We start from the raw sequence: 14,181 nt of genomic DNA on the forward strand, positions 1-14,181 counted from the left end.
GCATATCACATACCCAGGGCATGGCTGGAGGTCACGTAGAATCTCCTCAGAGAGCGTGGGCCAGGCCTGTCTTTACCAGGGGACTCCTGGGCACCTTCCCTCTGTGCTCAGCATGCCCAGGGCCATGAGGCCGCTCGTGTCTCACACAGTCGGGACAGAGCACACGTGCTGCTTTTCATGGGACTGGCTGTTTGGTCTCTGCTCGCTGGACCTTCATCATCAGTAAGTGCTTTGACTGAGTTAGGGGCTGGCTCTCCCCACTCCTATCTAGTCCTGGCTACCTGCAGCATGGGCTCCAAGTTGGGACGTCATATTACCTCTCCAGGGACCTTTGTAGGCTGTGTGTCTGCTGGAGTGAGTGACACGCAATCCTCAAGGCTCCTGTTGTCACCTAGGAGAGGGTTTCTTTTGGTCACCTTTCCTCCTTGGTTCTCTCGTATAGTCAAGAGCCACCCTAGAATAGATCAACCTGACACCCAGGGAACCCGGGGAAGATGCAGCCCAGTGATTACAGGACAAGGATCTGAAGCCATTGCCTGGGACCCGGGTCCCACTTCAGCAGATCAGTGTTATTTTGGGCAGCCAGAGCTCCATCTCTGAACCTCTGTTTCCCGACATATTGTCAGTCAGGAAAATAGTCCTTACGGCCTAGCGTTGTATAGAAACCGAATGCATCAGCACAGTGACATGGAGGAATGTGAGTACTATGTCAAAAACCAGGGTCCATAAAGGATAAACAGGATATTTTGCCAGAGTCTTAATTTTATCAGAGAGGGGGAGGGGCTCCCTTTGGAAGTAAACCAGAAAAATGTACAACTTCAAATAAATGTTGAAGAAGATATGACCTAAGAAAGATTTCTGGGCTCTACTCTAAACTTGTGAACAAGGATTGTCTGGCCAAAGGTTGATGTCTGCCTCTGGAAATCTTTAATAGACGCATGTGAGACTCTGATGCCCACCAAGAGCCGGCTCTGAGCCGAGAGTGCACAATATACTCCACTCTCGGCTTCTGCCCCTGGCTGGCTTTCAGATGCCTGAGACCCTTCTGAGAGCATCTCAGCACAGTGGATTCACCAGGGTAGCCTGCCTCAGGATCTGTTAAGTAGACTTAGTTACAGGTCCTTATAAGGGGTGGAGGGTATCTGTTCTCTAGATTCCCAATCAGCCCTCATAAGAAGTTTCTAGAGCCGGGCGTGGTGGCACACACCTTTAATCCCAGCACTTGGGAGGCAGAGGCAGGCAGATTTCTGAGTTGGAGGCCAGCCTGGTCTACAATGTGAGTTCCAGGACAGCCAGGGCTACACAGAGAAACCCTGTCTAGAAAAAAACAAACAAACAAACAAAAACAAAAAACAAAAAAGCTTTCTCTTAGGCCCGTGGCGCCCGCAAGATGGGCAAGTGTCGTGGTCTCCGAACTGCCCGGAAGCTCCGCAGTCACCGACAGGACCAGAAGTGGCATGATAGACAGTACAAGAAAGCCCACTTGGGCACAGCCCTGAAGGCCAATCCGTTTGGGGGCGCCTCTCATGCAAAGGGAATTGTGCTGGAAAAAGTAGGGGTTGAGGTCAAACAGCCAAATTCTGCCATCAGGAAGCGCGTCAGGGTGCAGCTCATTAAAAACGGCAAGAAGATCACAGCGTTCGTGCCCAATGATGGCTGCCTGAACTTCATTGAGGAAAATGATGAAGTTCCGGTTGCTGGATTTGGTCGAAAAGGTCATGCTGTAGGTGATGTTCCTGGAGTCCGCTTTAAGGTGGTTAAAGTAGCCAATGTTTCTCTGTTGGCTCTATACAAAGGCAAGAAAGAACGGCCAAGATCATAAAATTTGACAATGGAAACATAGGAATAAATTTTCATATTCTGAAAAAAAAAAGTTTCTAGCTGATTCTGGGAGTCTGGTGGGGTTAAAAGTAAGAGTATGACGATGGGAATGGTCATGGTGGCTCAAGAGAAGTCATCGCACATCCCAGACTATCTGGGTTTGGAAGAAGAGGGGCTGGGGGTGAGTGAGGGTGGGTGGGTGGGTGGAGGTGGGTGTTGTGTATGTATGTTCCAGACTCCACTACGTACTGTACGTACTGTGCTTCTGAGGCTCCAGTTAACAGTCTTCTCATGGTAAGATACATACATCTTCCAGTATTCCCCACCACACACACACACACACACACACACACACACACACACACACACAAAACCCTGGAGGACTACATTTCCCAGACTTCCATCCACTTAGGTATGGTCATGTGACTGGGTTTGTCCAATTAGCAGCAAATGAATGTATCAGGGCAGTTTCTTCTTTTTAGTTTGTTTCTTTGAGATTCACCACCCCCCACACACACGGTTGGCCATATGACTATGAAGTCAAGGACAAGTCTAAAACTACCTAGCTGCTCTGTGTGTGTGTGTGTGTGTGTGTGTGTGTGTGTGTGTGTGTGTGTGTGTTGGGGATTTGAGTCTGAGGGTTCTTATGCCCACACTCCCCTACCATAGTATGTGGGTTTGAGTCCCTCTGTGTTCCTCTGTACCTTCATCAGCTATTGCATGAGAAACATTACAGCCATCTCTGCTTAAGGATGGAAATCATTGTGCCATTGGGTGCTTCTCCTATTGAGCAAACAATAGTGTGTGCCTACTCACGCCTAGATGATGTCAGTCAGCTGCCCTGCCTGTCAGCTACCCTGCCTGGCCTCTTGCTGTAGTCAAGAGATATGGTAACCGTGAGCTGGATGGGGTGGCATACTCAGGACGTAGCAACATATGGCTTGTAGCAAGCTTTAAAAAAAAAATAGCAGCAGTTAGGGGCTGGAGAGTTAGCTCAGTGGTTACGGGCAATGTTTGTTCTTCCAGAGGATCTGGGTTCAATTCCCAGCGCCCACATGTCAGCTCACAATTGTCTGTAACTCCAGTTCCAGAGGATCTGACATCTTCAGACAGGCAGGCAGACCAAAAAACCAATGCTCACAAAATAAAAATAAATAAATTGGAAAAAAAAAAAAAGCTGGGTGGTGGTGGTGACACAGGCTTTTCTTTAATCCCAGCACTCAGGAAGCAGAGGTAGGCAGATCTCTGTGAGTTCAGGTCTTCAGCTAGAGTTTGAGAATAACCAAGGTTACACAGAGAACCCTTGTCTCATAAAAACAAAGCCAAACTGTGGTAGTGTGGATTGGCCCAGGGAGTGGCATTACTAGAAGGTGTGACCTTGTAGGAAGAAGTGAGTCACTGTAGTGGTGGCCTTTAAGATCCCCCTAGAGGCCGGAGGATGTCAGTTTCTCCTGACTGCAGTTGGAACAAGTTGTAGAGCTCTCGGCTCCTTCTCCAGCACCAAGTCGGCCTAGACAGTGCCATGCTTCTCACCATGATGATGATGGATTAAACCGCTGAAACTGTAAGCCAACCCCAACTAAATGCTTGCTTTTATAAGAGTTGCCTTGTCTCTTCATAGCAGTGGAAACCCTAACTAAGACAGAAGTTGGTACCAGAGACTGGGGTATTGCTATGATAGGCCTGACCATGCTTTTGTTTGGAGGGTGATATGAATGGTGCAGACCTTGCTCAAGGGGTTTCAGAGGAGAGGAATTTTAGTATGTTGCTTGGAGAACATTCTTATGAAGTTATGCTGAAGAACGTGGCTGCTTTTTGCCCTTGTCTGAAGAGTCTGCTTGAAGCTAAGGCGAAGGCAAAGAAAGAGAATCAGATTAATTGCATTGACAGAAGAAGTCTCAGAAAAGCCCAGCATAGACTTTGTCCTCTGGTTCGCTCCCATGAAGAGTGTTTTGATCAAGTGTAGCAAGCTTAGAAAGGAAAAATACAAAATGGGCATCGGGAAGTGCGATGTAGGTAAATCCTGTGTTTGAGGAGATAAACAGATTAAGGGAGTGGTGATTTTCAGCAAGCTACGCTTATTGCTTGTGTGTTTGCAGTTGAACAACAGATAGTTAACCTTGTTGAGACTGCTATTGACTATGGGGACTTTTGAAGTTGGACTAAATATATTTTGCATTCTGTTAATCTGGGTATGGCCTCCATAGACTCATATGTTTGAACAAGTTTATGGGGCTAGGGGGTAGAATGTGGTGGTTTGGATATGCTTGGTGCAAGGAATGGCACTCTTAGGAGAGGTAGAGGAAGTGTGTCACTGTGGGGGGTGAACTTTGAGACTCTCCCCCAAGTGACCTGAGGATGCCTTTCTTGACTGCAGTTGGAACAAGATGTAGAACTCTCAGGCCCTTCTCCATCACTATGTCTGCCCACATGCTGCCATGCTTCCTACCATGATGATAATGGATTAAACCTCTAAAACTGTAAGCCAGCCCCAGTTAAATGTTTGCCTTTATAAGAGTTGCCTTGGTCATGGTGTCTCCTCACAGCAACGGAAACCCCAACTAAGACACAAACAAACAAACTAGTAGACCTGTGCCCTAAAATGACAATTAAAATAAATCATAACCGATGTGGCCAGAGCTTTCACTTGTCCACCTAATAGACAATGCCCAGACAGCTATCATCACAGAGTCTCAGGGGGCTGGTGGGTTTAGAATTGAGTGTCACATGCAGGAATCAAGGACTTTACTGTGCTGGTTGAGGCAGGGAACCACACCATGGAAAAGAAGCCATGGGTACACAGTAGCTCTAGAAAGAGGTCATTCTCTGGGGCTTCCCTCCTGCCCACAAGCAGCACAGCCAAGCCCTCCATCTGTGCCACTGTGGGGCTGTAAGGAACCAGGAAACAGCACTGACTCCCACTCACTCCATAACCAATACCCGGGGGGTGCAGAGAAAGAGGCTCCATTTTAACCATCAATATACTTGTTTGTTTTAAAAATCCTGGGGCTGGAGATGGCTCAACAGTTAAGAGAGTCACGCTTGCTCTCATGTCATGTAGAGTAACAGAGTTCAGCTCACAGCAGCCACAACAGTGCAGCCCATAGCTGCATGTAGCTCTAGCTCTAGGGGATCCAGTGCCCTTTTCTGATCTCCACAGGTACCCACATATATGGGCACACACCCACGCACAGACTCACAAACAAAAACAATAAAATAAATCTTTAAAAAAAAAAGCACAAAGACATGAAAAAGGATAGGGAGACTTGAGTAGGATGCCACAATAATTGGCCACTGTGCCTGCCTGTGCGGTGGGACAAAGAACACTGCATCTGGTATTGTCTGTAAGGGAACATGGAGAGAGGACAGAGAAAACTCAATATCCATGGGCAACAAATGACTAACTAGTCTCACAAGTAGCTACAAGAGCAGCTGCTGGAGACAGGATTGTAACTCATGGTGTCAGAGAGATTGAAACGGGAGAGGGTTTGCCTCCAGGGGCAGCATCCTGAGAAACCCGAAGGCCTGAATATCCACAAAGAATCTGAAGCTTAGAATATATCTAGGCTTTATTCCCCAGGAATTTTAGCAACCAGAGTGGAGAGCTGAAAGAGCTAAGAGTTCAAGACCAGCCTGGAGTACGTCCTTTACACGCTTGCTGTCCTTGTTTATAAGACACAGTTGCGACTGCTACCTGACAAGGTTGTGTGCCATGGAAGGACATACGACACTGGCAGTCTGCGGCGTGCCTATGCGTGTGGAAGGAAGCACTGTCGGTGTTCAGACCGAGATTGAGTGTGGTAGCACTTGCACACCAGACCCCCTTCTTGGCCACACTGTTCCTTTTCCTTCTTGCTGCAAGGGTCCGCTGCTCACAGTTCAGTCACCCCTGCTCCCCAAGGCCCCTCCTCCCCACACACGTGTGCTCTCTGGCTTGGGAGCCTGAAACTGAGTTACCTCACACCGGGTGAGCAATCTCTGCCTGGGGCTGCTTCAAAAGTTCCTTGGGTTGGGCTAACTCTGGCAGAGCTGAGCTGCTCTTCTTGTTTGGCTCCTTCCTGAGCCCCATTCTGCTCCTTTGTACCTTTCTGTCTTCTGCCCTTCCTTCCTTTCATGTATATGTGCATGTGTGTAAGCATGTGTGGCCACATACATTTGGAGGGTAGAGGGTCAAGAATGTTGTCTCTCTCTCTCTCTCTCTCTCTCTCTCTCTCTCTCTCTCTCTCTCTCTCTCTCTCTCTCTCTCTTTCTCTCTCCAGGGTTTCACTGTGCAGCTCTGGCTGTCCTGGAACTCTCTCTGTAGACCAGGCTAGCCTCCAAAGTCAGATCCACCTACCTCTGACTCCTCCCAAGTGCTGGGATTAAAGGTGTGGGCCACTCTGATGCAAGGTCTCTTTTCAAACACTTGGACCAACAGCTTGTTCTGGGGATTTCCTGTCCTCTGAGCACTGAGATCACAGGCGAGTCGTCACACGCACTTTGCCTTTACGTGGGTCTCGGGATCTGGAAGCAAGCACTTCACGTGCCTCCCAGCCGTGTTCTGTGTTCCTGTCTTTCTAATAGGGGTTATTCCTCAGTGGGTCTCAGATGCTCAGATCTGTCATGGTTTGGGGCTGTGAGGAATAAATGGTTCTCGCTGTCTCTCTCTCTCTCTGTGTCTCTGTGTCTGTCTGTCTGTCTGTCTGTCTGTCTCTCTCTCTCTGTGTGTGTGTGTGTGTGTGTGTGTGTGTGTGTGTGTGTGAGTGAATTCAAGCATGATGAGACCATAACCCAGGATTTGCATCTACTAAGTCTACCTTTGGGCTACACCTCCAGCCTGAGATATACTAGGTATGATGAGATCCACCCAGTGCCTGTCTTGTGCAGAGGACTCAGACCCGTCAGAGAGAATGGTTACTCACAAGACTGAGGTCTCAGGAGCCTTTAGCCTGTGACTGTAGGAAGCAGGAATCCAGCAGGTTTGTCAGAGGGCTGAGGTGAACCGAAAGGCTGCTTTAGTTCTTCAATGGCCATTTCAGGGGCAAGCGACCCCTCCTGTGCACATGCACATGTGTTTTCCCTGCGGCTCTAAATCAGGTTCTAGCAAAGCCGCCGAGTTAATCAGACGGGAGCGTGACTGAGCAGGTAGAGGCGAACACTCTAAGGTAGGCACAGATAACAGCAGCAGCCGGAGTAGAGAGAGGCACCAGGCTGTACCGGGTATTGTGGAATACGTCACCATCTTAGGAGCTGAAATCATAATCCATTGAAGGCGTAATAGGGAAGATAAACTTTAAAATGCCACTTTTAAAAGATTATATAAACAAAGAATATACGAGAGGTGGCAGGTCCTGGCGTAGTGTTTGGGGATCTGGACATACTCTCCACTAGGGACAGGTAGATGAACCAGACAAAAGATTGCTACTTGCTTGGAAGTGTCACATAAGTGTCATAACAGTGTCACATAAGACAATGGGCCAAGATCTTAAAAAAACAGATGTGGTGATGGGTAAGCCACGCACAAGGGCCACTTTGGCCCTGGCCACCTTTGTTTGGATGGCCCCACGGGACCAGTGTACAAAAGACAGACTCTGAAGTGGCCAAGACGGTGACACCCGTCACAGGTACAGACCGCACAGTGCTCAAGGTCAAGATTTCTTCCCCTTGAACTCCGTGGGCCTCGCTCAAGCCATCAAAACCTCAGTTTCTGAAAGTGGATTCGCAGTTATTCCAGACTGAGGCACTTAGGTTTGCCAGGCTTCAAATAAGCAAACAACTGTTTTCTCCGGAAGCCAGTGACGTCACCCCAGGCATCAATTATCCCCACAGGCAGATCCGCAATGCAAACCTTGAACATAAGGAAATAACAACTGGGGATGTCTGCTCCCACTCATGAGGCAGAGAATCCTGTACTTGCACTATAAAGCCACACTGCCAGGAACGCCTTTTTAAAATGTAGTTTTGAAAAATCCCTTCAGGGAGGAGAAGGAAAGGATTCAGGGAGACCAAAACAAACAAATGCAAAATAATCTTCCGGGAAGTGACACGCAGCCTTGCGGGCCCTGCAGCAGCTTGCCCTGAGAGAAAGTGGGGCACCATTATTACGGGGAGAACGGGAAGCCTGTGGGGGCTGGAGCAGAATCTCAGGGAGCCAGAGACACAGGGAGTCTTCACAAGCTCACTGAAGCTCTCCCTGGGATGCCCTGCAGCGTGAAGGCTAAGGGGCAAAGGTTAGAGGTCAGGGGAGTCAAGAACCTCGGGAACAGACTGCAGGGCTATGGCTGGGGAGCAAGAATGAGAACTCAGTCAACTGCTCACAGCAGGAGAAGGAGCCTGGGTGGAGAGAGCCCCTGAAGGTTGGGGTCTGAACACTGCAGAGTAAGGAACCCTCCTCAAAGATCCAAAATCTAGCAGCTGGTCTTTGAAGTAAAGTGATGGACACTCTCACCCTAACCCATCTGAAACTCAAAGCATAGAGGAGACTGACTAGACTCTACTGGTACCTGCTGAAGGAAAGGTTCCTGTCCGACCCTCAAACGGATTTGAACTGAGTGATGAGCAGGATGGAACTAAGGAGTCCAGACTCAATTCAGTTTGGCCTGGAAAGGACTCAGTTCAGCAGCCAGTACCTAGAAGGAGACAGACTCAGACCAGCATCCAGAAGGAGACAGACTCAGTCCAGCACCCAGCACCCTGAAGGAGGCAGACTCAGACCAGTACCCAGCACCCTGACAGAGACAGACTCAGTCCAGCACTCCAACACCCTGACAGAGACAGACTCAGTCCAGCACCCAGACTCCTGAAGGAGACAGACTCAGTCCAGCAACCACTACCCTGATGAAGACTGACTCAGTCCAGCACCCCAGCACCCTGATGGAGACCAAAGGGATATGCCCTTCCAGAGGAATGTATTTCATGTCTTAAGTTTCAACTGTCTCAGATAAAACTTAAAATGGCCTTGAGAGCAATATACTGGAACAGGAAAAGTGAGAATCGATTCGTTTTTATTTTGTGGTGGGGTCTCAGGTATCCCAGGCTAAGTGCAAATCACTTTGTGCTAAAAGCCAAGGCTGAATCTGACCTTGAACTCTTGATCTTCCTGGGAGGGATTACAGATGTGACCCACCACAGCTGTTTTATATGGTGTAAGGGATCAAATGCAGGGTTTCATGCATGCTAGACAAGCACCAACTGAGCCATGTCTCCACCCTGAATACCTGAACATTTTAAAAATAAATTAAACATTTAATTAAAAAACCTTACCACAGAGGGAAAACAAAACAAAATAAAACAAATGAAAAACACCAACAACTCACCACAAAAAACACGAGTCTTCAGCCGTGAACTAGATCAAACATTTGAAAAAGAAGTTTAAAAAGTCAACATTTCATAAACTCTTTAGGACACACTTCCAACCCTACACCACCTCCTTCTCTTTTTGGAGACAGCATGCCACTACAAAGCCCTGGCTAGCCTGGAACTCACAGAGATCTGTCAGGCTCTGACTCCAGAGTTCTGAAATGAAAGGAAGGTGGCACCACGCCAGGGCCAGCACACCCCACCTTAACTCGTGAGCCGGTCCAATCCTAGCACCACAGTCAGAGTTGCTGCTGTGTTTCTATATGCAGGCACAGTCTTGGGTGCTGGCCCGTTTCTAAGATGGTAGCACTCAGAAAGGTTGCTCTGAGTTTGAAGCCAGCCTGAGCTACATAGTGATTTCAAGTCCAGCCTAAATAAATAAATAAGGAAAGGACAAATACTATCAAAAGAAAAGAGGAAATCAACCCCCCTTGTAACTACAGACCCAACATTTTCAAACCAATAGTGTCAAACTAAATTCAATGAAAGGAAAGTAACTCATTCCCCGGGGAGGTTTACTCTAAGGAATGCAAGGTTAGCTCAAAATTTCTAGAAACGTACGTCACCACATTAACAGAAATATAGAAATGAAAAATTATATAGTGACAGAATTTAACATCCATTTATAACTAGAAATGTGAAATTTAACATTCACATATAGCTTTTAGCTCACCAACAACAAAAGAACTGTTTCAGCCCAAAATGTTTTTAATGAACACACATGGGCATGCAGACATACATAGACACACTAACACAGGCACACACAGCACACTCACACACATACTAATACAAACACACATGTAGATACACATGGACACACAGAAACATACTGTCACACTAACACACAGATACACACATGTAGACACACTAACACAGACACACAAACTCAGATACACACACATACAGATATATACTCACAGACATGCTAATATAAAGACACACACATAGATACACACGTATGCACACACACACATACACCCCACTTGGGTGAGAATGGTCACTATGACCGTCATTCAATATTGCATGTAGTTTGTGGTCGATGATATAATAGGAAGGAAAAGAAATGAAAGTTATTTAGATTGAGAAATAAAAGGTCAGCTATTTATCTGAAGATGTCATGATTGCATAGGTAGAAAATCCGAGAGTCTTCTGGAAGAACTGCTTCAGTCAATAAGTGAATTAAAAAAGGTCTCAAGATGCAGGCACAGCCCATAGAAATGGCGGTACTTCTGTTTTATTCACGTAGCCATGCTTTGCTCAGGGCCTTGCAGAGGATAGATGAGCATGCCCTGCCAATTCCTGCTGTGTGGTCACTCTTTATGCTGACAGAAACACCAGAAAAATGAAACCTTAATTGCCACTTATAAAAGAAAACCATGGATTAGTGGTAAAGAAAACAAAATGTGTGTGACCTCTTAACTCTCAGAGATTATAAACCTTTCTTGAAAGGACTTAAGGAAATGGAGGTTATATGCCGTATCTATTGACTGGAGAACTCTAGACACCAACTTTCCACGGAATGATGTGGATAATTACTGCAAAGCCCAAACAAAATCTCAGTACTTCACAGAGCTGACCACCCTCAAAACTTCGTATGGAAATGCGAAGGGTATCAGAACAGCCAGAAATACCTTGAAATGTTGAAGGCAATAGAGCAGAGTTAGAAGATTCACACGACCTCGCTTCAAATTTCTCTGTAAATTTACATAAATCATGACAGCACGTGGCCAAGCCTGGGGGGGGGGGGCGAGCCTGTGACCCAGGTACTCAGGAGCTGAAGAAGGAAGATCTAATCCAAGGCCTGTCTGGGCAGCTTAGTGAGACTCTGCCAACAAAGGGCGGTGGGGCAGGGAAGAGCTTAGTGAGACTCTGCCAAAAATAAATAGATAGATAGATAGATAGATAGATAGATAGATAGATAGATAGATAGATAGATAGACAGACAGACAGATAGATAGATAGAGGACAATCAGAGAATTCTGAGACAGATCCATGTTCGTGTGATTAAGCATTTTTCTAGACAGGACAGGAAACACAAACTGTCTTAGTTACTGTTCTAACACTGTGAAAAGACACCATGACTAAGACAACTTATAGAAGAAAGAGTTTATTTAGGGCTTTCCATTTTTTGAGGGCTGGATTGCATTACCATCCTGGTGGGGAGCATGGAAGCAGGCAGGCAGGCAGGCAGGCAGCAGGCAGGGAGACAGTAGGCAGGCAGGCAGGCAGCAGGTAGGCAGGCAGGCAGGCAGCAGGTAGGCAGCAGGCAGCAGGCAGCAGGCAGCAGGCAGGCAGGCAGGCAGGCAGGCAGGCAGGCAGCAGGTAGGCAGCAGGCAGACAGTAGGCAGGCAGGCAGGCAGCAGGTAGGCAGCAGACAGGGAGACAGTAGGCAGGCAGGCAGCAGGTAGGCAGCAGGCAGGGAGACAGTAGGCAGGCAGGCAGGCAGGCAGCAGGTAGGCAGCAGGCAGCAGGCAGCAGGCAGCAGGCAGCAGGTAGCAGGCAGGCAGGCATGGTGCTGGACCAGTGACCAAGTGTTCACATATTGAGACATAAGCTCCAGGCAGAGAAACACATTGGCTCTTTTGAAACTTCAAAGCCTGTCCCCCAGAAACACACCTCCCAAATCCTTCCCAAACAGTTCCACCAACTGAAGATCAATTATTCAGATATATGAGCCTGTGGGGGCCATTTTAATTCTCAGCATTACACAAACCATAAAGGATAAAGTTTACCTTTAATTAACTAATGGAACTTAGTGAAAGGCTCTTCTATAAATGTTTATTAAAACTAAACACGTCTTCACTGATCGCAAAGGCTGTTGCTTATCAGAAGACTCACCCGAGAGTGGGAAATGGTGTCCATAAATAGTGGGAGAGCAAGTCTTGGATCTTCCCCCTCCCTTATGGAGACATAAATTTAATAATTCAGAGACCAACTGGCCCTAGAAAAATCTAGAAATCAATTGGGAGCTTTTTGTTCCCTGGGTCATTGTGAAGCCGGCCATATTGAAATCTGGTAGAAATTTCTGTAATTTTCTCCATTTGAATCATACTCATCTTCCACCATGTGCAGAGCAGTTGGGAGGAAATTCCAAACTCCCACTTCCTCCAGGCTGAGGGATGAGAGAACAAATAACCAACATTCTGAAACAGAGGAGTACTGCCAAAGGACTTCAGTAGCATCTGGACCTGATGGCTGAGAGACCCCAAGCCTCAGTGTGGAATACCAGAGACGCACACTAGGTGGCGCTCCAGCATCAGTTTACTCCAGCACCAGCGCTGCTGCAGTATTACTGAGCTAGGTAATTCCTAAGCAGAAATCTGCCAATGTTTAGTTAAATTAGACTCCCGAGCCTGAAGAGGTCATACTCCCGCAAAGGGCTTGAGAAATCTCAACATTTTGGCAGATGGGTTGGGTGGAGCATCTTACATTGCACCAATAAGATGCAGGGTTTCCTGCACCAAGTGCTATTTTATGTCTTCTTGTTAATAGCTACTGTTGTTGCTCAAATGAGGTGGTCACGAATTGTCGTTCTGATTGATTTCCCTGTCCTCTCCCCCACCCCCTGTCCCTTCACCAAAGGATCTGAGTAGCTGTTTGTGGATGTGAAAGAGATGAGCATTATCACCGATTAACAGAGAAATGCAAATCAAAGCCGCGTGCAATGCCAGCTGCTGTTAAAGACGTGGCTGGATGTGGTGAAGTGCTCAGAAAATTATTTTTAAGAGAACAGAAAATAACGAGGACATGGGAAAGTCGAAACCTTACGCAGTGTCTATATAGAGGCAAAATAGTTTAATTACACGAAAGATACAGAAATTTCTCAACAAGATCATCCTGTGATCCGGTGATCACACTTCTGGTGACAGCACAAAGGCTTGAAGGCAGATGTCAAAGGACACTCGCCCGTTCACCTTGTCACATCACCTTCATGATGGCCACGCCAGAGAAGCAGCAGGAAAATGAGTAAGAAAGATGTGACATCTACATGGAAGGGAGGTTTTATGATCCTCAAAGAGGAAAGCAATCTTGTCACATGCTACGACAGGAATCTGGAGAACACTGTGACATCAACCAGACAGTGACAAACACTCCAATTCCAATTATGTCTTAGCCGGGCATGGTGGCGCACGCCTTTAATCCCAGCACTCAGGAGGCAGAGGCAGGCAGATTTCTGAATTCGAGAGGCCAGCCTGGTCTACAGAGTGAATTCCAGGACAGCCGAGGCTACACAGAGAAACCCTGTCTTGGAAAAAAAATCCAATTATGTCTTAGCTGCTTTCCCCATTGCTAGGTTAAAATACCCCAACAACAGCAACTTACAGGAGAAAGGGTTTATTCTGGCTTGAGGTTTGGAGGTGCAGCTCATTGTACATCATAGTGGCGGGGGTTTCAGGCAGATGACCACATCCTGTCTGTAGTCGGAACGCAGAGAAATGAACGTGTGGCCCCGGCCCTCCCTCTCCTTTGTATGTAGTCAGGACCCAGGCTCTTCCTGCTTTACTAACCTGATCTAGATAACCCCTCTCCGGTGTACCTGGACAATATTAACTGTCTTAAGTATCTAAGTTAGTCGCGAGAGACCATGGATTTGAGAAAGAACAAGGGCTGGGTACATTGTGGGAGTTGGAAGGAGGACAGGGAATGGGGGGAAATGATGTAATTATATTTTAACCTCAAAAATAAAAGACATAATAAATAAATAAAGTTCGAGGCCAGCCTGGTCTACAGAGTGAGTTCCAGGACAGCCAGGACTACACAGAGAAACCCTGTCTCGAAAAACCAAAATAAATAAATAAATAAATAAATAAATCACATAAAAGCATCCAATGAAAAAGCTGGGGGAAGTCTGGCAGGGGATTGTGTTTGGTGGGAATAGAGTCCTGGTGTTTCAAGAGAGAGTTCCACACAACAAAATGTTTCTCAGCCAGAAAAGAGTTAAAACATCATTTTCAGCTGTATGGGTAGAGCTGAAGGTTACTGCATTACGGGAAATAACCCAGACACATAAAGACAAATGCA

General features: G+C 47.0%; 1 protein-coding gene and 1 pseudogene across 3 annotated transcripts in view; both read left to right on the top strand.

The window, feature by feature from the left end:
• Positions 1-1,366: 1,366 nt before the first annotated feature.
• Gm8618 lies at positions 1,367-1,873 on the top strand (annotated as a pseudogene).
• Positions 1,874-3,264: 1,391 nt separating this feature from the next.
• Positions 3,265-14,181, top strand: part of Chit1 (chitinase 1 (chitotriosidase)) — a 40,300-nt gene continuing 29,383 nt past the window's right edge. For all 3 annotated transcript variants that reach the window (NM_001284525.1, NM_027979.2, NM_001284524.1), the window contains exon 1: positions 3,265-3,385. The gene's annotated coding sequence lies outside the window, so the exon portion shown is untranslated. The remainder of the gene's footprint in view (positions 3,386-14,181) is intronic.

This window comes from Mus musculus, chromosome 1 (genome assembly GCF_000001635.26).
Source record: "Mus musculus strain C57BL/6J chromosome 1, GRCm38.p6 C57BL/6J".
Taxonomy (NCBI): Eukaryota; Metazoa; Chordata; class Mammalia; order Rodentia; family Muridae; genus Mus; species Mus musculus.